This window comes from Pholcus phalangioides, unplaced genomic scaffold (genome assembly GCF_987345545.1).
Source record: "Pholcus phalangioides strain wild (caught in Gottingen) unplaced genomic scaffold, Ppha-v1.0 ptg000028l_1, whole genome shotgun sequence".
In the NCBI taxonomy this organism is placed as follows: domain Eukaryota; kingdom Metazoa; phylum Arthropoda; class Arachnida; order Araneae; family Pholcidae; genus Pholcus; species Pholcus phalangioides.
Genome location: NW_028301618.1, coordinates 212084 through 233421, shown reverse-complemented (window position 1 = coordinate 233421; position 21338 = coordinate 212084). Strand labels below are relative to the sequence as shown.

Sequence of the window (21338 nt, the reverse complement as noted above, 5' to 3'; positions counted from 1 at the left end):
ATAACCATGTTATGTTTTACGAAAATACAATCGGAAAGCATTGAATTCCTTAAACGCAGTGAGTTTTCAAAAAAAGTATGTATAGAAGATTATTTTCTGTGAAAAAATGTGATTTTTGACTGCCTCTCTTTCTTTTCTTTCGTGAGAAAGTAATTCACTTTTTGCAAGCAGACAATTGAATCCGTTAAATTCTATTGGTTAAATGCTAATTTAAAAAAAAAATAAATAACGCCATCCCCACGTATTCCAAAGAATTCCGCATAATCCGTCCAGCGAATTTGTTAGTATTAGTTGACACCCATGCCTAAATTGGGATTCGAACCCAGACAGAACCTCATGTTTGTTTATGTCGTTTTCCATTTGTGCGAGTTTTGTGCTCTTGAAGTTATTGTCTGATGGTATGTAATGAAAGTAATGCGTTTTTGTCGTTACATTGCTAAGATGAAGAAGCTTTTTGTTCGGAATGGTGAAGTCATGAGTTTGTTCTTTTATTCGCTTGCTAATTTTGGTGCTTTTACATCTGTATGTCAGTTCTTCGTGGATTTAGAACATTTTCTTTGGCACTGCACTCGTACATGTTGATTTTGAGAGTTGTCTGAAAAAAAATAAATAAATAAAACGGTTCAGTTAAAATACTGCAAGTGACTTGTGACTGTTTGGTCACAAAATAAGTGGGTGACTTGCGTGAATGTCGAATAAAATATCATGAACTTGGTTTATGAAAAAGTAATCGGGAGCATTTTGACTTTCGCTGACTTGCATCGTTTTACATAAAAATATGATTCGTGTGGAAAACGTCGAAAGCATTGTATGTAGCAACATTCCTTCCGCGATTCTCGCTGTATAAACATTTAATGAACATTGCTTGAAAACTCACCATTTAGCCATCGATGTTTCAAAATTATAATCCTTATGCCTTTGAGAGCGTTGGTAAAAATACGGTTTGCGAAAACGCTATGGAGATTATCATTTGTGAAAACAGTTATCTACAATATTGTTCTTCGAGCGTTGGTCCGTAGGAATTTTGCCCAGTTCATAAAGCCGCTAAATAATTTTAGATTGGGCGCGGTAGCCCAGGTCGATAGGATACCCGCCTGAAGTACCAAAGGATGTTTAGAGGTGTCGCGAGTTCGATATCCGGTTCGTCCTTGTCAGAAAACTTTCCTGACACAGGGGTACAACAGAAACGGTGACATGACCGCAGAAAAAATTTGCTACCGCAGGGAGTCCCCATCGAGGGATTAGCGCACCAACCTCTCGACGAGTATTAAAAACAAGCCTGCCGTTCGGAATCGGCAATAAATTGTAGGTTCCGGTCTAATTAGCCCTCGTGTGCATAAAATTACCGTGGTACGACAAAAATGATCAATGATCAATCAGAAGCTGACTCCCTAACCACTCGACTGCCAGGCGGCATTGCTAAATGCTAAATTGTATTGCTAAATTGTATTGCTAAATTGTATTGCTAAATTGTATTGCTAAATGCTAAATTGTATTGCTAAATGCTAAATTGTATTGCTAAATGCCAAACTGGTGCCTGTATTGTCTGGGTTGCATATGTTATGTATTTGGTGATGCCATCTAAGCTTCCGATTGGTAATGCGACTTTTTTTTTGTATGTTTGAAACACTATATGTTGTACACTGAAGAGCCAAACAAACTGGTCCACCTGCCTAATAACGTGTAGGGCCCCCGCGAGCACGCAGAAGTGCCGCAACACGACGTGGCATGGACTCGACTAATCTCTGAAGTAGTGCTGGAGGTAATTGACACCATGAATCTTGCAGGGCTGTCCATAAATCCGTATGAGTAAGAGGGGGTGAAGTTCTCTTCTGAACAGCACGCTGCAAGGCATCCCAGATATGTTCAATAATGTTCTTGTCTGGGGATTTAGGTGGCCAGCGGAAGTGTCTAAAGTCAGAAGAGTGTTCCTGGAAGGAGTCACTCTGTAGTAATTCTGGTCGTGTGGGGTGTCGCATTGTCCTGCTGAAATTGTCCAATGCACAATGGACATGAATGGGTGCAGGTGATCAGACAGGATGCTTACGTACCTGTCACCTGTCAGAATCGTATCTAGACGTATCAGGGGTCCCATATCACGCCAACTGCACACGCCCCATACCATCACAGAGCCTCCATCAGCTTGAACAGTCCCCTGTTGACATGTAGGGTCCATGGATTCATGAGGTGGTCTCCATACCCGTACACGTCCATCAGCTCGAAGCAATTGGAACCGAGACTCGTCAGACCAGGCAACGTGTTTCCAGTCCTCAACAGTCCAATGTCGGTGTTGTCGGGCCCAGGCGAGGCGTAAAGCCTTGTGTCGTGCAGTCATCAAGGGTACACGAGTGGGCCTTCGGCTCCGAAAGCCCATATCGATGATGTTTCGTTGAATGGTTCGCACGCTGACAACTGTTGATGGCCCAGCATTGAAATTTGTAGCAATTTGCGGAAATGTCTGTCACGTTTAATGATTCTCGTCATACCCGTTCTTGCATGATTTTTTCCCGGCCGCAGCGATGTCGTAGATTTAATTTTTTACCGGATTTCCGATATTCACGGTAGGTACACTCGTGAAATGGTCGTACGTGAAAATCCAAATTTCATCGCTACCTCGGAGATATGTCCCATCTCTCGTGCGCTGATTATAACACCACGTTCAAACTCTCTTAAATCTCGATAAGCTGCCATTGTAGCAGCAGTAACCGATCTAACAACTACGCCAGACACTTGTTGTGTTATATAGGCGTTGCCGACCGCAGCGCCGTACTCTGATTGGTTCCATGTCTCTTTATTTGCATACGCATGCCTGTACCAGCTTTTTTGGCTTTTCAGTTTAAGTCTACTGTTCTTTGGGGCGAGACGGCAAATAAGCAGACCTGTAACTAGTCTTGATTTTATACCCTCTCTTCCCCTCTCCCCGTAAAACTCCGTACTTTGAGAGAAAAAAATTCTATCATGTTTTCCAGTAAAAATAATTTCTTCGCCCTTTATCCCTAATTTTTCCGCCGCCTGGGGCAGTTGCAACCCAACTATATTGCCCTGCAAGTCCGGCCCCTTCAACAGGAACTGGGTTCATTCATACAGATAAAGTACGTATCGGCTACCGATAACGTTATCGCTGTTGTAACGATCGAAATTTTAGCAGATGAAATAAAAAAAAAGATCTCGAATATGCTGTAAGAAAAACAATCTGTCGCTGTAACTTGAAAATTCCAAGCAGAGAACTAGCAGGATAATGATCGAAAAATTCCTCGCCAACAATAAAAATCGAACGAGACTGCACGTTATTAATGCGGTGGTAAGTTGGTTGATCGGGGGAAAAAGGGATAAGTGTTAATAAGATACCGTTGGATGATTAGGCTCGCTCGGCTAGATGAGCATGGAATTTCGAGCGACGGAATCATTGCCGAGGCTATATAAAATATTACGACTGTGGAGTCCGAGCCGGAAAGAATCGGGTGTTTTTCCTGGTTCCGTCTTTCTTTTTGTTCCCGTAAATGGTTAATGATCTGGGAATGGAAGCGGAAGTCGGCAACAAAACAACAGCGACAACTACCACTACTAATACTGCTGCTTACTGCGCTGTTGCAGCTTCGATTCTTTCTCGTGTTTTTGTTATGTTTCTCTTGGACAAGGATTTGTTATCGTTTTTTTTCCTCCCGTGGAAATATCCCTAATGCACAATTATTTCTCTGCTTTCTGTTGTTTCTGTTCTTTATTTATGATGAGTGAGATGATAAGAGGCAGTAGGATCCGTCTCAAGAATGAAAATTGGATTAAAAAAGGAAAAAAAAAGCAAAGCATGATATTCCTCCTCTCCATCCGAGTTGTTCATTACTGTTATTATTGGATTTTCTTTTTTTATTGTTCCTCTTGGCGTTTGATTTTATTTAATGCAATGTCTAGACAATATTTAGTGTTCATGTTTGTTTATTTCGTTTTCCATTTGTGCGAGTTTTGTGCTCTTGAAGTTATTGTCTGATAGGATGTAATGAAAGTAATGCGTTTTGGTCGTTAGATTGCTAAGATGAAGCTTTTTTGTTCGGAATGGTGTGAGGAAAAGTCATGAGTTTTTTTTTTCTCCTTCGCTTGCGAAGTTTGGTGCTTTTACATCTGTATGCCAGTTCTTCGTGGATTTAGAACATTTTCTTTGGCGCTGCACTCGTACATGTTGATTATGAGAGTTGTCTGAAAAAAATAAATAAAACGGTTCAGTTAAAATACTGCAAGTCTCTGCAAGTGACTTGTGACTGTTTGGTCACAAAATAAATGGGTGACCTGCGCGAATGTCGAATAAAATATCAAGAACTTGGTTTATGAAAAAGTAATCGGGAGCATTTTGAATTTTGCTGATTTGCATCGATTCACATAAAAATATGATTCATGTGGAAAATGTCGAAAGCATTGTGTGTAGCAACATTCCCTCCGTAATTCTCGCTGTATAAGCATTTAATGAACATTGCTTGAAAACTCACCATTTAGCCAGCGATGTTTGAAAACTATAATCCTTATGCCTTTGAAAGCGTTAATAAAACTCACACACACACACAACTGCTTCCCAAATCTTAATTTATTAATTATAATTATTGATCTTAGCTGCTACATTATTCCACTGTTCTGGAATCAGCATCAGTGCATACATTTTTGACCATGTTCAAAGCCTGATTTACGAAAACAGTTCATGATCATCTGTTATATGAAACCGTTTCCCAAATTTTGCTTGTCATTCTTTATGTTATCAAGGAAATATACGGTTACTAACGTATTGCAATCTGAAAACTTTCTAGTACTTTCGATACTCTTAATGACGACAAAAAGAACGGTACGTTGTGATAGGTTTAAAAACATAATCGGTATTAAGGCCCCTTTCACACGGAGCGGATGCGGACGCGGGTCCGCATACCCTTTCAAACGAGCACTGAAGATGCGGACGAATCGCCCGCATCTTTAGTTCGAAATTCGTGCATAAAAACTGTTTTTTCGCAATTTTTGTAATTATTTTTCTCCTTCACCCCTGATTCAGTGCCCATAGGCAGCCTAGAGGCATTCTTTGGTGGTTTTTATCATTGAGCCTAAAGATGCCTCCATTCCGATCCTCACAAGTAGTCGATGGGAGAAAATATCTTAAAATATTTTCAAAAAATTTTGAAAAAAAATCCTAATTTTCGGAAAAATATGGAAGAAAAATTTTTCAAAAACATCCAATGTTCGAAAAATCCAATCCAAAAACATCCAAAACATTCGATGTTCCAAAAAAAAAAAAAAAATTCAGCAAATATCAAAGAATTTGCAAGTATAAAAAAAGGGAGGGGTTGGGACTTTCAAAATGTCTGTGCTTAGAAATATTCACATCACAATTCTGTCTTAGGCCGGGATTACACTATAAAAGTTTTGTAAAAGCTCTTTGATAAAACGTGAAAAACTCAACCATTAAGATCACCGGTTGCATTTGCTTGAATGCAACCGATGCGCCTATTGGTTGAATTTTTCAACTTTTATAAAAGATCTTTTCCAAAACCTTATAGTATAATCCCGGCCTCAAGTATGGATTACACTATAAAAATTTTATAATAATTCTTTTAAAAAAGCAACTAATATATTTATCGGTTGCACTTGCAATTTATTAGTTGCTTTTTTCAAGTTTTATAACATAACTTTCATAAACCTTTTAGAGTGAAATCCCATCCTTAGATTAGTCACTTCTGAAATATAAAATTTCATTTTTTTAAGTTTATAGACTGAATATTGAGTAAAATATCAAGCGCTAGGGTCTTCAAACGTCTTAATCCGGCCCTGAGTGAACACCGTACGTGGATAACGTTGTTTAATAAAAGTATTTTTTTTAAAGTTTAAAAAAATTAAAAGATTAAAAATTTAAAAAAATTAAAAGATTAAAAATTTAAAAAAATAACAAATATTTAAAATAATATTTCAGATACTTATATTTTTAAATAATTTTAAAAATTTAAAAAGAAAAAAATTAAAATTTTTAAATTAAATTTGAAAGTTATTAAAGTATGTAGTCAATTAAATATTCATAATGAACAGAACGGCTTATAATTTTGGTCCCGTCAGTGGCCGTTGTTGACAGGTTTTATTGTATAAAATTGTGAAATATGGACAAAAGGCAGTTGAAGTTGCTATATCTCAATCTCAGAAGGAAACGAAGGGATACACGTATGTAGGTACATTATATTAATGAGCAGGGACCATCATATGGTGTTTTTAAGGGTATTTATGGCAAATAATTAAAAAAATTCCGTGAAAAATCACCTTCAAAAAGTGGCCAAAGATGCGGACGAATTCGCTCCGCATCCGCATCGTCTGAATAGCTCCGAATAAACCTATTGTCAAAACTTCTATGTGCGGATGCGGAGCCCGCACTTAGGGCCCTTTCACACGGAGCGGATGCGGACGCGGATGCGGATGCGGGTCCGGAAGAAGTTTTAACAATTGGAATATACTGCGCCTTTCAGACGAGCCGAAAAATCTCCGCACCTAGGAAATGTTCATGCGGGTCCGGACGTCGTCCGCATGTGTCAAAACCTAAGTGCGGGCTCCGCATCCGCACATAGAAGTTTTGACAATAGGTTTATTCGGGGCTATTCAGACGATGCGGATGCGGAGCGAATTCGTCCGCATCTTTGGCTACTTTTTGAAGGTGATTTTGCACGGAATTTTTTTAATTATTTGCCATAAATACCCTTGAAAACACCATATGCGGGTCCCTGTTCATCAAATACGATGTACCCACATACGTCTATCCCTTTGTTTCCTTCTGAGATTGAGATATAGCAACTTTAACTGCCTTTTGTCCATATTTCACAATTTTATACAATAAAACGTGCCAACAACGGCCACTGACGGGACCAAAATTATAAGCCGTTCTGTTCATTACGAATATTTAATTGACTACATACTTTAATAACTTTTAAATTTAATTTAAAAATTTTAATTTTTTTTCTTTTAAATTTTTAAAATTATTTAAAAAATTATAAATATTTGAAATATTATTTTAAATATTTATTATTTTTTTAAATTTTTAATCTTTTAATTTTTTCAAACTTAAAAAAAAATTCTTTTATAAAACAGTGTTATCCACGTACGGTGTTCACTCAGGGCCGGATTAAGACGTTTGAAGACCCTAGCGCTTGAATATTTTTGGTGGTTCCCCCGATACCTACAAGTTTATTTTACTCAATATTCAGTCTATAAACTTAAAAAATGAAATTTTATATTTCAGAAATGACTAATCTAAGGATGGGATTTCACTATAAAAGGTTTATGAAAGTTATTTTATAAAACTTGAAAAAAGCAACTAATAAATTTATCGGTTGCATTTGCTCTAATGCAACCGATAAATTTATTAGTTGCTTTTTTTTAAATAATTGTTATAAAATTTTTATAGTGTAATCCGGCCTGGATTATACTATAAAGTTTTATAAAAGAACTTTTATGAAAGTTGAAAAATTCAACCAATAGGCGCATCGGTTGCATTCAAGAAAATGCAACCGGTGCACACACACATTTTGCATTCAAAAATTTCAACCAATAAGATAATATTGGTTGCATTTTTCACGTTTTATCAAAGAGCTTTTACAAAACTTTTATAGTGTAATCCCGGCCTAAGGCTGGTATTACACTATAAAACTTGAAAAATGTAACCAATAAACACATCTGCTACATTCGAGCGAACTTAACTGATCGGCCTATCGGTTGCATTTTTCAAGTTTTATAAACTAACTTTTATAAAACTTTTATACTGTAATCCTGGCCTAAGACAGAATTGTGATGTGAATATTTCTAAGCACAGACATTTTGAACGTTCCCACCCCTCCCCTTTTTTTCTACTTGCAAATTCTTTGATATCTCCTGAATTTTTTTTTAGGAACATATTAGTTTTGGATGTTTTTGGATTGGATTTTTCGAACATTGGATGTTTTTGGAATTTTTCTTTCATATGTTTCCGGAAAGACAGATTTGTTTTCAAAATCTTTGAAAATATTTGAAGACATTTTCTCCCATCGACTACTTGTGAGTATCGGAATTAAGACATCTTTATTCCCATATTCTATGTGGCTCTAGACTAAACCACCAAAGAATACCTCTAGGCTGCATATGGGCACTGAATCAGGGGTGAAGGAGAAAAACAGTTACAAAAATTGCGAAAAAATAGTTTTTATGCACGAATTTCAACCTAAAGATGCGGGCGAAACACCCGCATCTTCAGTGCTCGTGTGAAAGGGTATGCGGACCCGCATCCGCATCCGCTCCGTGTGAAAGGGGCCTTAGGTTTTGACACATGCGGACGACGTCCGGACCCGCATGAACATTTCCTAGGTGCGGAGATTTTTCGGCTCGTCTGAAAGGCGCAGTATATTCCAATTGTTAAAACTTCTTCCGGACCCGCATCCGCTCCGTGTGAAAGGGCCCTAAGTGGGACACATTCTCGAAGCATTCCAACCGAAAAATGTTAAAATGGACGTTAAATTGTCAAAAAAAAGGTAGAGAAAAAGTAGAATTTTTAAACTTTTGTCAGTATTTAAAAATTGGTTGTTCAATAACTTGATCTCGAGAAAAATGGAGTCAATTTTTCAAAAATAAATTTGCTCATACAAAAGTCATGATTTTTTTTCTCCAACTTCAATTTATCCAAAAAAAAAAAATTGAAATTTCGAAACAATAAATTAGGTAGAACTCATGGGGAGTTCGAATTATCCAAACTAACCAAGTTCTACTGTAGTACGTGTATCTCGGGGCCTTATGAACGATATCGGGAAGCGTTGATTTAAAAAAATCGAATGGTTCTATTTTCAGTTTAGAAAATTTCCTTCGGGAATCTCATACAAAAAAACTATCGTAAAAAATTGAAAACGTATTTCCTTGGATGAATCCTTAAAAGTGAGAAGAATATTGCCAGCAAATACGTCCTTGTAAAAAAAAAAAAAAAAAGACCGAGAAAATTTGTCCGTAGTAAAATTCTGACTCGAGTTGGAAAAAAAAGTGTATCCGAGATTTTTTTTTTCCCTCTCTGGTATCGAAGTGAGGAAATGAATGCAAAAAATATACAGTGTATGCGTGTTTTTCTCCCCTTCAAAATACAGTACTGAACGGAAAAATCTATTCTCGTGTTGACATTCGATGCTTGAGTGAGTCTGAATAAGTTTTTATGCATATATATACTTTTTTCTTCATGTGTGTTGCTGGTAAACGTGGGGGAAAGAGAATTCTTATAAATACATTCATTCGTTGGTACTAGTAAATACCTCCAAGATGTCAAGAATGCACCATTTAACATGTGAAATACGTGTAAACAGATGTTACTGCTTTTTTTCTTGTTTCGGGGGGCGTGAGCAAAAGATGCTCCAAAAAATATACAGTCGAATCTCGTTATAACGAACTCCAGGAGACCGGAGAAATCACTTTAAATAACGAAATTTTGCTATAAAGGAATTCTAGGGATTTTCACGTTGCTATGTAAAATTATCAGGAGGGTTAGAAAGGTTTTCATAAAAACGAGATTTTCGCTATAACGGTATTCGTTAAAACGGGAATCGACTGTATATATATGTGTATAATTCTTATCAGCATTTTAAATTTAAACATAGGTGAAACACATGCCCTTATCTATTACCATTCTCGTACAATGGCCCCTCGGAAAAACAACCGTTCAAAATTACTCTGTACTATTTTACCGCGCATTAAATCCTGTCATATATCGCCGTACGGCAATTTCCAACCAGTGGGGTTGGGTGGGAAATGAAAACTCCATCCACACATCGGTGGTCGCTCCAGGCTCGATAGGTGAAGAACTTAAAGGCACAGTCCCACGAGAGTTTGCTAGGGGACCCTTGGTAAGATACTTAAAGTTAAAAGTATTTGTTGGACATAAACCGCAAAAACCACAGCCGGCGTGAAGTAATCCGTACTTGTTCGGTCATTTTCAAAGGAAGACGCTCGTTCCGCTGCCTTTGTATTGAAAGCCATAAAAATTATTGCTTCCCCGAGGCAACCGCGGATTCTGACAAAGACTTTTATTATCTTTAACTTTAACTATCTTACCAAGGGTCCCCTAGCAAACTGGTGGCAGATGGCAGCACTACACATAACAAGCATTACAGAGAAACAAAAAACGTCAGGTTTCACTACACGCACATTCCCGCATGTACCGATTCGTTGGGGGTTCCGCGGGGGGGGGGGGATTGTGTGGGCGGGTGCATGTGTGGTGTAGCAGTAGTAGGTAGGGCCTCCAAAAAATGGCTCGGGGATCCATGATGTTCTTAAGTCAGCCACCTCGTTGGGCAATTTGCCTGTTGTGGCGTTGTATTTGTATAAACTCTCGTGGGACTGTACCTTGATTCTCCGACGTTCTATGCCCGGATTCGAACCCATGGACCTGCGCCACTCGGGCCCTCTGTACTACTGGTGTTTTATATACAGCAAGGGGTGTACAACCTTTTCAGTTCGCTAGCAACGTGATTTAAATGCAAATGCATTTGCATATGTTTCGGCCTTTTTTTAGTATCAATGCATAAAACTGAAGAACTTTCAGAATAGGCGCATATTTTTGATGTTTCAAGAAAGTTCAATAACTTTTTTTTTTTTTAATTTTGTTCAAATGTTAAATCTCAGGTGAAAGAAAAATCTGACACCTTTGACCTTATTTCTGCTTTGTTACTTGTGTGAGAATTTTTTACTATTTATGAGCAGCGATTTACGATAGGAAGAAAAAATCTCTCCAAATCAAGTAAACGCTAACGAAAATAGTAATTTTGGCGCAAAAATGCATTGGGAGCGTCATCCGTGTTACTATATTCGCCGCGGTCCCGAAGAATTGGATGAAAGTGAGCATTAAATAACGTCGTCGTCGTCCATCTGTCATCGTTATTATCCCTCACCCCCATACCTTATGAGAAGACTTGTCCAGTCGCTGTCTTTTTTTTGTTTTTCCGTAACTCCGGGACGCGTTGCCACTTTCATTAAGTGAGTAGTCGTATCATCCCGCTTGCAGCAGCCAGGCGCTGTCAGTGATATGTACGGAATCTTGTAACACCCCCCGTCAGCGCGTCCACCTCTCCCAAGAATATCCCGTTTCCTTTTGGCTCCAAGTGGACCCGTGGTTCTGGTGTCCGAGAGGACTCTCGGTGTCGTGGCAATTATCTGTTGTGTCAGGCCTTTACTCCTTTCCGTCCTCCTCCTCCTCCTCCGTGAGAGAGTATTATCGACTGAGAGATTTCATTAGAAAGCCCTGTGTGGGCGGTGAGTCTCTCTTCATTGTTTTTCACCTTGTCCCTTGGACCCACCCCATCTATTGTTTGATGATCTGTTCTCATTGTTTTTTCTCCATGTTCCTGGGTAATGGTCTGGTGCTTCCTGAGCCCCAGATAAAAACTTCTTTCAATGTACCTTGGGACACGTGTAAAGATGATCGAGTCGAATGTCTTGAAAAGATGTCGACTCCTTTCTACTGCGTGTTTTTTGGAGTTTTTTTTCTCTGCAAGAAGTTCTTACGTATCTCCTTTTACCGTTCCTATTATTCCTGCCCTGAATTACCAGTTCTTGACTGAAAATTCGAATGGTTAGAAGCTGTCGCTGGGATCGAGCACCCCAGATCCTTCGATATTTTAAACCCAGACATCCTATAGGTCCCTTAGGGGTCATTCAAATATTACGTCAGCATCGGGGAGGGGGGGGTTTCGGATTCGCTGACTTTTGATGACAAGGGGGGAGGGGGATATGAAGATTGCTTACGTCATCAACCACCCTTTTTGAAGATATGAAATATTCTAAGCTGCTGACGAAATTTTTCTGACAATGGGGGGGGGGGGGGTCAAAAATGTCTAAAAATCTGCTTACGTAATACTTGAATGGCCCCCCTATAGAATGTCTGATTTGATACTGGGGCAGAGATTAAACTCCCGTTCTTTCTGTACTCCTGTCTAGTGATTTTTATTCACCCGCGTGTCTTGCCACTATATATGTACAATATATATGTATGAGACAAAAAGACACGGGTGGGTGAATAAAAAAGAATTTGAGAACGAAAGAAATCTATCTACTGCACTAATATTTCCCCCCCCCCTCTACTTTTAACACAAACAAGAAAACCGGAAAACCGGTTTTTGAGATTTATCGTCGATACTTCAGGTAAAAGTGGTCCAAATTTGTTCCCAAACGCCTGTACGTGAAGGGGGTTAAATCCAGGAGAAAGATTTTCTGTATATCAGGCCGAGTCAAACTGCGCAAAGGAAAGTTTGTTGTCTCCATCGGGAATCGAACCCTGGCCCTCTTACTATCCGGGCAAGCGCACTAACCAGTGCACCGTTGAGACACAACTTTCCTTTCCGTATAACACGTACAGTAGCCGGGGAAAAAAAACCACTATCTTTAAACATTTAAATGGTTTTCGAAATTTTGTCCGTGGGACCGAAGGGGAGTTTCCAAGGTGTCAGCAGGATGTGTTTGCCAACAGAGAAATTTGAATGAAAATACAGCGAATGACTACGAAATTGCGAAGGGGGTCCTTGGTTTCCTCGGTGTGTTAGACCAGTGGTTCTCAACCTTTTTTTGCCCATGGCCCCCTTTCAACCATCTCTCATTCCTGTGGCCCCCTTGCGAACATGAATAATTTTCTACTCACCATTTCTCCACCCCCCCCCCCCCCACATTTTCCCATTAGAAGATAGTTATTCAGAAATTGTCTGAAGTATAAATATTTTTGAATTTAATTTGATTAATTTTTAATTTATGAAAATAACGAAAAAGCAAAATAAACATAATAGAATACAGTAAAAATAGAATAAATCCCTTGGGGTCACAAAGTGTCTATCATCGTAATGTTACTTTTTGTGAAGTTTATTGTTTGGTGTTTTTCTTAGTTTGATTTGTATGTTTTATGTGTTGTGTCAGTCCAATTAAAAAAAAATATATATTTTCAATCAATATAAACTCTGCGCTTGAAGACGGCACAATGTCATCTCAAGTTACTGTACTGGATGAAATTTTTATTTTTTCCAAATTAGTTTTTTCGTGTAATAGATTATGGTTTCATTGAGAAATGTCAGGCAACTCTAATTTTAACAAATATCATTATAATGGAAAAAATATCGTTTCAACGAAAACTTTTCTAATCCCTCGGATAGGTTTACATAGGAACAATATAAAAATCTGGAATTCCTTTGTAACGAAATTTCGTTATTACAAAGTGATTTCTCGGGTCTCTTGGAGTTCCGGTCTAATGGGGTTTCACCAAAGCGTATTAATAAAGGGTCTTTAATACGCTTTGGGTTTGACTGTATTTCCCGCCAAAAAAAATCTGACGTTTTTGCAGTGAAGTAATTGAACTTTGGCAATTTGATCTGAAAACAGTTCTTTTTATAATGATTATGTCCTTTTTACTTTTATAAATTTAGGAAGGAAACAAAAGGAAGAAAGGGTGGGGAGAAAAAGGAAAATGGCAAAGAGACGGGCTCGGTTGTGCGTAAATGCCTCGAAATTCCACTTGTGAGCAAGGGAATTCGTGCCTCACTCTGTCTTATGACAAAATTTCACATTTATGAGACTTTTGACTGCTGGCATGATTAATCTCTATATATATAGCTTTCAATATTGAAATATTTAATTTATACGAAGCACAATTTCAATTATTTGACATTTTCATTTTGATTCAAATGCCAAATCTTTGGCATTTAGACATCATTTCCAACTATCAAATCCAAGCAGATTTTGCAGATTGTGAAAACGCGTCGCTGAATTGGTTTTGCATGCGTGTTATCAACACTAAAAACCATAAATTTTAGGTTGACAGATACAAAGAGACGCATTGGGCGGGTTATGGACATTTCAAAGTGAAGACTTACGTGAGAATTTATTGCACTTTTTTAGAAATCAGCAGACGCAGTTAGTCTCTAATAAACGGATTTAAATTGCTTTAAATGTAGTCATACGCCTTTTTAGATTTTTTTTTCTAATGTCCACACAACATTGTTCGTGTAGGATAGGAAAATTGCATTGAAATTATTTAGGATGCTGCAGGCCAGTAGTAGGGCAGTTAAAAGGAAGCATTACAGTATCGATTAAAAAAACTTTAAAGATGTGGTGTCAATCTTGGAGGAAGTCCCAATACAGGGGCGGCTCGAGCTTACATGCCGCCCGGGTGCGAAGCCTCATGTGCCGCCCCTACTGGCGACCCTGCCAGGAGGCTGATAAGGCTTCGGTGAAGGGCACCTGGAGATAAACCTGATTTTTTTTTGAGAAGAAAATTTTTATCTTTTTCATTCTTTTGAAAAGAAAATCACACATCATTGTTTACAGTGCAAAATCTGCGTGACCATACTTCCCGCTTTTGAAGTAGAAAATTTTTGTCTTTGTTTTTGTATTCTAGAATTATTTTACCATTCTTAATAAATGCCAGATAACTTAATCCTTGAAAGAGCACTTATCTTTGTGAGCCATCATCATGATGATATCAAGATTATATTTAACGGGGTAATTTTTATTAAGAACATTTTTTCAAAGGTGTTTCTGGTATTCCAGGGGCCGGACAAGTGAAAAACCAAATTTTTCCCTGGCCTTCATTTGACTATTGTGGATCAAATTCTAAGTGAGGGTATGGTCCCCTAGGCTGGGATCTTTTGCAGGCCCTCTCATAGTCAGATTTCTCACGGCCCCTTCTATAGTTAATTTATAGCCTGAAAAATTATGAGAATTATTCCGGGCTCTTGTGGGGGCCATGGGGGAGGGAACCAAAATGCACACATGGTCCTTGTAATAGAGTACAGGGGTGGCGCTTGGCCATGCGACCCATTGCGGCCACACGGGGCACCGCTTAAGAGAATGCTAAATCCGGGGTGAATGGGTAAAAAAAAATTCCATTGGCCAAAAAAAAACAAACTGTCGGCTCTGGAGGGGCGCAAAATCCGAAATGAAGGGCCGAAAAAAATGTTTTGTTAGGAATTGTTTGGATAAATTGTGTGGGTGGGGCATGACCTTCTAAGGGTAGGGCTGACAGGGCTCCAGCTTGAGGCCCGGGACAAAATCCTTATAACTTTTCTTTTCTCACTCTATAAATTAACTGTAGAAGGGGCTTCGTGGAAAATCGGGCATGGGCCCCACGAAAGATTCCCTGACGCAGGAGGTAGGGGCTATGGAGGGAACAATAAGTAGGAGGCGAAAAAAATAAGTCCCTCACGGGTACAGATTTTGTCTCGAGCCGCCCAGATAGCTTACATTCTTGTTTCTGGTATTACGACCAGAGGCCTTGTCTATTTTCTCAACGTTTCCGTTGTCGAGACTGAAAAGCGTGATGTGAATTTTTACTGTGTTAAATTTTGTTGTCTTAAGTAAAGTCTTCGCTGCCGCCCCTTACAACCTGTTGCCCGGGTGCGCCGCACCCCTCGCACAAACTGCCCCGTCCCAATACATTATCACAGCAATGTAGTTTTAAAAAATTAAATTTCGCGGGTATTTTTCCCCATGTATGATTTGATCTCTTGGAGTTCGTTATAACTGAATTCGACTTTATTTCTTTTCAGCAGAGGCAATGGATTGGCACCTGCTTTCAAAATTCATAAAAAATACCCCAGAGCAATCATTCGCTCTATTCGATTTTTATAGATATATTCCCCATCAGACCACTCAGTGCTGGCTGAAGATAGCTTTGTTCTAAACTAGATGGCTATCCGTCTGTAATTGCATGAAAGCGATGGGTTTTTTTACAATTTAGCTTTCATTTTTAACCTTCTACTTCTTGGATTACATTTACTACCAGCACTCAAAAGAATGTCAATGAATGATCAATAAATCTTTGTCTGTTTTCTTTGTGGCAACCCTCTTTGAATGAAAAGTCTGAACACACAATTTTCTGTCTTTACAGTTACTCCATTTTGCTTTAAACCTCTTCTATAGTTTGTGTCAGGACCTACTGTCACCCCCAAGTCGTAAAACCACTGAGATTACATGAACCACTTTTTTTTATTTCCTTCCTCATGTTAATGTTACTTGGATGGGGAAAAGTTACGAAAAAGATATTCTATGCATTTTGTTTGAAATTAAATTTGTTTAGTCAGAGTGACTAAAAAAAATTTAATTTCACAAATTTCTTCGTGGCCCCCGTATCAGTAGCCGTGGCTCCCCTTTTGCAAGATTTTCATCCGTGGCCCCCCTGGAATATCCTAGGGCCCCCCTGGGGCCATATGGCCCCCGGTTGAGAACCACTGTGTTAGACCAAGAGGTCGTCGGGTAAGCTTTAATTAAAAAACAGCATTCTAGCTTAATGCAGTACTCCCATCGGAAGATACAATTTCGACTCTTGCAACTAGTGCTCATAAGAACCGCGGCAAGAGTTTAATAACCGTAAACAATTTAAACACGTTCTCATTTCTCTTCTTTTCCTCTTCCCCCCCAAAGGAGTGAATTAATCTTCAGAATAATTTCCCCACTGGTTTTTTCCCCCTTCCCGAATATTAATGAAATAATTGACTGCTTAATTCTGCTGACCCCGGACACTTTTAATGTCTCGATGATGATGTCTCCCCTCCCCCCCCCCTCTTTGCGTCATTAGGGTGCATTATGTATGAGGGCCGCGGAGAGAAATTCATTATGCTCGTAATTGACTTCTTATTTTTTTTTCCTTGGGTGTAATGAAAATAATTTAGTGATTAGTAATTAGAATTAAAACCAGAAACTCTTTTTCCTCTTTTTTTTTTTCTCCCCGAAAGTAACTGACGCGAAAATTTTTCGTTGTTCCGGTTATTAATGTCAAATTGAGTTCTCACCGTGGAAAAATTATGATTATTTGAATATTCAACGAAGGGGTTTGTGGAAATACAATCATGTCCATAAATTAAGGATAATTCAGAATCACACGGAAATCGAAACCTAAAGTAAAAATTTCATCTGTAGAATTATCACACACATCTGCAAGAATTCAGGAAGCCACCAGATGATGCCGATAGTACGTCACAATGACGAGAGTATAAGAGGGGGTTATATAAGGAATGATGACAAAGAAGTGAAATTGTTCACAAGAGTTCTGTAAGGCGCTCAGTGCCATAAGCGAATAGTTATGACACAGAGGACGCATGTGGATTATTTTGTACGTGGTAGAATTATCGGCCGCCTGGAATGTGGGCGTACTCAGATGGAAGTATTCGAAGAAGTTGGAATTGCCCAAAGTGTCATCTCTAGGCTTTGGCAACGATTCCAAGATAACGGAAATGTCAATAGACGTTACAGTACAGGTCGCCCCGAGTTACAACGCCGAATGAAGACCGGTATTTGGCAGTAACTGCCAAAAGAAGCAGACGGAGCACAGCATCCGACCTGTCTCGTCAGCTATCTGCAGCCACGGGTATCACACTTTCAAGGCAAACCGTGTACAGACGTTTGGGAGACATTGGTCTATATGCTCGCAGGCCTGTCAGATGTGTTCCGCTCACGGCAACTCACTGTCGGCAGCGATTAGTCTGGAGTAGAGAACATGCAATGTGGACATCGTCACAGTGGGCTTGTGTGATGTTTTCCGACTAGTCCAGGTTTAGCTTGCAGTCTGATTCACGTCGGGCTTTCATATGGAGAACGCCAGGTACCCGTTACCACCAAGACAACATCATTGAACGACACCGTTACGGTGGTGCAGCATTGCTCGTTTGGGGTGGAATTATACTGGGTTCCAGAACAGATCTGCATGTTCAAACCGGAACCATGAAAGCCCAAATTTATCGGGACATCATTCTGGAACAACATGTACGTTTGTTTAGGGGTGCCATGGGCGCAGAATTTGTGTTTATGGATGACAACGCCCGTCCTCACCGAGCAAACATCGTAAACGAATGCCTTGAATCTGAGGATATAACCCGTATGGAATGGCCAGCATTCTCACCTGACTTGAATCCGATAGAGCATGTGTGGGACATGCTTGGCCGACGAGTTGCAGCCCGTCAACCACCTCCTACATGAACTTCGGAGAGCATTGCTTGCTGAGTGGAGTGATCTTCCCCAAGATCAGATCGATAATTTGATTCTCAGCATGCCTAGGCGTTGTACGGACAGTATTTCATCGCATGGGAGACATACAATGTATTAACCATCGTACCAACCATGTAATAGTAAGTTTTTCTAAAGGAGATATTTTTTACAATTGCTCCAGGGAGCAAAAATCGTAGTTTTTATGAATGGTATCATACATACACCATCGTTTTTGTTCTTTATCTTTTGTTTAATAAATGGGCTTTATGAATAAGTAACGTTTGTTTTGTTTCTGAACCTTTATTTGCCGGAGCTGGCATTATCCTCAATTTATGGACATGAGTGTAGATTCCGGTATTGTCTTTTAATCAGTACCCACCTTTTTTGCGTGCTTCTGTGTTTTTTAAAATGTATTTCTATTTTGATTGGCATAATGGTTTTGCATTAAATTCGTATAATACAACCTCTGACAATAAAGTTCGGTGAATGAAGTCAGAACGGCCGATCTGGCAACACTGGCGAAGCAAAACGCTGCACATGCGTAGCGGCAGGTGTTGACCATCTGCCGCCACCGTTGTTCAGTTGAGCGTCGTTTGTGTTCCGTGAAAGACTTGTTTTACAAAGTGCTTGTTTAGCGCGTTGGTTCTTAACTGAGAATAGGAAAATGAACGAACAAAAGATCAATTTAAAGTTTTGTTTTAAGCTTGGCAAGACACCGAAAGAAACTCACGCGATGCTCGTACGTGTTTATGAAGATCAGGCACGTTTACAGACTTCACAGGATTTTGTCGAAACGGCGGATGCAACACCAAAAAAAAATTTCAAATTTCTTGAACTGTATTGTCACTGAGGATGAGTCCTGGTGTCTCAGGTACGACCCTGAAACGAAACGGCAAAGCATGGAATGGCGTTCTCCTGCATCACCTCGTCGGAAAAAGGTCAGAGCAGAAAAGTCACGCATCAAAACGATGCTAATAACCTTTTTTGATAGTCAAAGCATTATCCACAAGGAATTTCTACCTGAGGGAACAACGATTAATGCTGCAAGGTACATTGGAATTTTGACCCGTTTCATGAAACGTCTACGCAGGGTACGACCTCAGTACGCACAACAAGGTTCATGGTTCACGACAATGCTCGCCCTCACACAGCCAATATCGTCAAACAGTTCCTGGCAAAAAAGGGGGTGGTGCAAATTGAACATCCACCATACTCGCCAGATCTCAATCCTCCAGACTTCTTCCTACTCAAACTCGCTTTGAAAGGAAAGGGATTTGACGATATTCCTGACATCCAACGAAACGTGACGAGGCTTTTGAACTCCATCCCAAAAGAAGACTTGTTTCCAGGACATAGGACATATATAGGAGATCTCAGCGGTGCATAGTAATGGGAGGTGACTATTTCGAAGGACAGTAAGGTAACTTTCGTTAACATTTCATCTACGTTAATGTTGCAGGACTATTCACCGAACTTTATTGTCAGAGGTTGTATACGTACTATAATAATAATAAAAATATGTACAAAAATAATATTACGCATATGTATATTTCCACCTATACACAAAATTATGACGTATGATAATTCGTATTAAATTATAATACGAATAGCAGGACAAGTACAGTTTTGTGCGTAAATGAGTGCATGAGCTGAATCACCACGATAGTTGATTTTGAAACCCATCCATAAACACATTCGGGGTTCATATATACGAAACGTATAAGGCTGTAAAGAGCGTTTTCGACATGCAAATTGAACTTCTCGAAAATTGACACCCTTAGGACCTAAAATTTTGTCCGGTAACGGGTAGTGTCGCGTTGATGCCGTGTCCACACCCTCAGCGCTGCTCATCGGAAACCCGGTTTTTTCCAGGTGGAACTACGCATAGTGCGGTCGATGTGGACGGTGAACAGCACAAAAATGCGTATCCACGCTCTTGCTGGAGCGCGATCCACTAAGAGTCGGTACATCCAAAAAAAAAAAAAAAAAAAAAATTTGCTCATTTGTGCGCATTCTGTTTGAACGCGCTTTCTTCTTCCGACCCACATAGCCGTCTGGTACTAGCGGTCACTCCCCCTGGAAAAACAAGCTTCTCGACCATTCACACCTCGCTCCATTCAGTTTTTCTGCACCTTTCTGCTCTGTTTTGAGCCGCTATCAGTTTTTTCCGCTCTTCGAAGCGGCGCAGCGCTGCGGTTGTAGATCTGGCTTAATGGTAGTAAAATAGCTTGAAGCCCGTTAACGCTATTAAAAAAAAGGTGTCCGCTAACGAGGAGTCCGTTATGGAAGATTCCACCGTGTTTAACTGTTAAGTCTGTACCAAAACTGAGTTAAATACAAGAAAAATATCTTCAACCCAGCTTTGGTGTGTACTGCACCGACACCATTTATAGCCGATTGTGTTGCTATAGACTAGTCATTCCCAACGTGGGCGATGGAATGTTCCAGGGGGGCGGTAGAAGCCACGGGTATAACATAGGATCCTGTGGGTTGGATTGCGTTGGGGAGCGATGGGAGAAAAACAATTCTGAAGGGGGCGATGAGACCAAAAAAGTTAGGAAACTATGCTATAGACCAGTGTTTCCCAACCGGTGTGCCCCGGCACCCTAGGGTGCCACGAGACATTATGGAGATAAGTCGAAAAATATTACGGTGCACTTAGTAAAGTGCAATTAATGCACTTTTGCCTTTTTCAACATCATATCTATGCGAGAAAGCATCCTCTGCTATGGCGACAATAAAATACAAAGTAAAAAATGGACTAGATTACTCAACTGCACATGCACCTCGTGCACATTCCTCTATGGAATTTCTAACGAATTGTACGTGCCGGAATGTGATGTGCATGCATGTGTTGTGAACCTAACGTGACGTTTGTTTCTGTGTAATGCTTTGTTATGTATAGTGTTCCCATCTGCCGAGAAATAGACTGCAAGACCTTGAGGACGATTTACGTGTTTCGTTGCCAATAACTAACTACTAGCGATCGCTCCATGGAAAAACAAGCTTCTCGACCATTCACACCTCGTTCCATTCAAAGTTTTTCTGCACCTTTCTGCTCTGTTTTGAGCCGCTATCAGTTTGTAAAGCCTGATTGTAGGCAGCTTGCTTGGTTGTAGGCAGTATTGCTTTACAGCAGTCTGTAAAGCCTGATTTCAAGTAGCTGTTCTCTAAGCATCAATCACAAGTTTCACTTTAATGATTAATCGAACGAAACTCTACTGATGTATTTTTTTACTTGTTGATTTTTGTTCTAGTAAACTGCATTCAAGAAAGGGTGCCCCAAGTTTTTAATGCTATTCCCAAGGGTGCTACGAACTTTAAAATGTCGGGAAACGCTACTATAGACCATCTATAGCAACACCATC

The 21338-nt window shown here is 39.6% G+C and overlaps 1 protein-coding gene across 5 annotated transcripts in view; it reads left to right on the top strand.

Annotated features, from left to right (window-relative positions):
* LOC149067681 (disks large 1 tumor suppressor protein-like) overlaps positions 1-21338 on the top strand; it is a 144990-nt gene that overhangs the window by 61261 nt on the left and 62391 nt on the right. The gene's annotated exons all lie outside the window — the stretch shown is intronic.